This window comes from Sparus aurata, chromosome 7, assembly GCF_900880675.1.
Source record: "Sparus aurata chromosome 7, fSpaAur1.1, whole genome shotgun sequence".
Classification (NCBI taxonomy): domain Eukaryota; kingdom Metazoa; phylum Chordata; class Actinopteri; order Spariformes; family Sparidae; genus Sparus; species Sparus aurata.
The window spans coordinates 18,207,744-18,210,262 of NC_044193.1; positions in this window are offsets into that span (position 1 = coordinate 18,207,744).

The following is a 2,519-nucleotide window of genomic DNA, read 5'->3' on the forward strand; positions in this document are numbered from 1 at the left end:
GAGTGTAATATTGCCAAAAATATATTTTCATACGTGCATAATCACATCAATTGTGTTTTCATTACTTTAGAAAGTGCATTGATATGTACAGAGGGAGAGTTTCCTTCGATAGAGTCTGCTGTGTTTCTACAGTAGCCCAGAACGGACAAACCAAATATTAACTCTAGAGAAAGTCATTCATTTTTTAAGCAGTTCTAGGGGGGGTGTGACGAGGGATGCTCAGTCGTCTGCAATCTGAAACCTCCTTGCTTAATGCCACTATATCCAGCACACTGGACCTTTAAGTGTTTGGTTTAATTCCAGCTGAAACAAATCTCAACGCTACAAGGCTTTCATCCTTTTGGCAACAATTAAGAGAGTTCCAACATGACGGTGCTCTCATGCACTGAGCCAGGCACATTAAGAGAAATACATGTTTCCATTTCGCCGTGGAGAACTTGACAGGCCCGCAGAGAGCACTGACCTCAACCCCATCCAGCACCTTTGGGACGAACTGCAACATGCGAAACACAGCGAGAGCCAGACCCAACATCAGTGCCTGACCTCACTTGTGATCTTGCGGCTGAACGGGCAAACCCATTGCCATAATAACTGTTGGCAGCTGAAAACCGCAGATGCGTTGAAACTTTACATTGAATTTGGTTAAATTTTGAATTTTCTGTGGCGAGAACACAAGTTGCTAGGGTTAGAAAAAGTTCATGATTTGTCTTAAAAATATCTGTTTTGGTAGCCACAATCACATCTGACATTTTTTCCCAAGGTCTACATAAAAATACCCTGTGGTGTCCTGGTTACAAATGTTGAAACACAGTCTTGAACTGTGGTCACTGGCGTGGCAGCCTTCACGCCCGTAACTCCACCACCATCCTCTGCCTAACCCGATATGACAGTCAGGGCATAAAAATGCAATGTGAACATGGTGGTGAAACATTTTGTAGAAATGTCAATATGTTATGTAGCCTGAAAAGTACAAACGTAGAGATGTGAATGGTTTGCCCATGTTCATGTCCATGGGTTTGGAATTGGATGTCTCAACTGGTATGGTGCGTTTATCTCGGAGGACACATCCCTTCAGTCGCGTGAAACAAGATCACAACATCATGAGAACTGTATGTATATATATTTTGAGTCTATTTGATTTGTCCCACGTGCTTTAATTTGATGATCTGCAGAACGTCAATCTGTTCAAATAATTCATAACTGCATCCGTATGCCACTCATTGAGAATTCATACAGTGAGCCGAGTTATTAGCACCTCTATCTGGACACGATCATCGTTTACCATCTGTCCTGCGCTTGTACTTCCACGTCTCATCGATGGGTAGCCAAAATCACTTCCGCCAGTGGTTGATCTAACAGACATAAAAACTGCTTCTTGTGAATGTGAATCCAGGATATCACGTGTTGAGAATCCTGGGTTACAACACCATCTGCTGATGAGTCCGTGGCAGGAAAATAAGAAAGCGTCCCACCTCACGTTAACTGCACGTCTGGTTATCCTGCCAGAAAGAGAGTGACTCAGCTTTTGTCTGTTTCCCTCAGGCCGTGTGTACACCACTGCCACTCTCTCATTGTATTAAGATAAGATAAGACAACACTGTCACCAAATACACGTGACTGTGATGATTTAAGGTGTCGATGCTTTGTCCCGCCAGCAGTCTGCCTCTCCTCTCCAGCCTCGTCCTTCACATCCTCTAGTATCAGCCATATTGGAAGGTGTCACTTTCTGCCTGATGATTATTCACAGCCACCTGCCTCTCTCTGTCCCATCAGAGGAGCTCTGTGGTGGTTACGCAGGCGTTCATGCATCCATTTCAGTTTGTTTCAAAGGGTTAGAGAGAGTTCAGAGTCCGCAACTTTTCTTCTGAACTGTTTCCCTTTTACTGTATCAATGCGTCATCATGCATGTGCAAGTATTTAGTAATGAAGTGTTTATATTGCATTAATTCACTGGGAAAAACTGCAAAGTCTGAAATCTTAGCTCATTGTAGCCGTCTCTTCTCCACATACTTTATTTACTGTGTTCAGGTTCACTATGAAGTGTTGGGAAATTACAGAACTTACCTCATTCGTGTCAAAGGTTTCCAGGTCTTTACAGAGGAAAATATCAATCTCTGGCCCATCAGCGATCATCTGATGAGTATTTAGTCTCCCAAAACATTGACAGTGACCAGTCCTCTGCTGACAGTCCAATTAGCATCTTGAGATTTGAGAATGGAGTGGGAGTTGATCAAATTAAAAAGCTTATAAAATGTCATATTGTCTTTATTAGATATTAAATTGGTTATAAGATTGCATTTGGGCAAAACAGTTTACCTGCTTGCAACAAAGAAAACTCAAACATGATTGGGAGGCAGTGAGACGAGGGCGTGCATTAAGTCACATCCTTTGGACTGTCGGGGAAAATCTGACCCGAGTGCTGAGCAAAGAAGTCTACAGTCCAGCAGCATTTAACAACATAAAGAAATCGTCCACACTCTTGTATAGGCAACAGAGAAGAGAAGGTCTTATTTTTCATG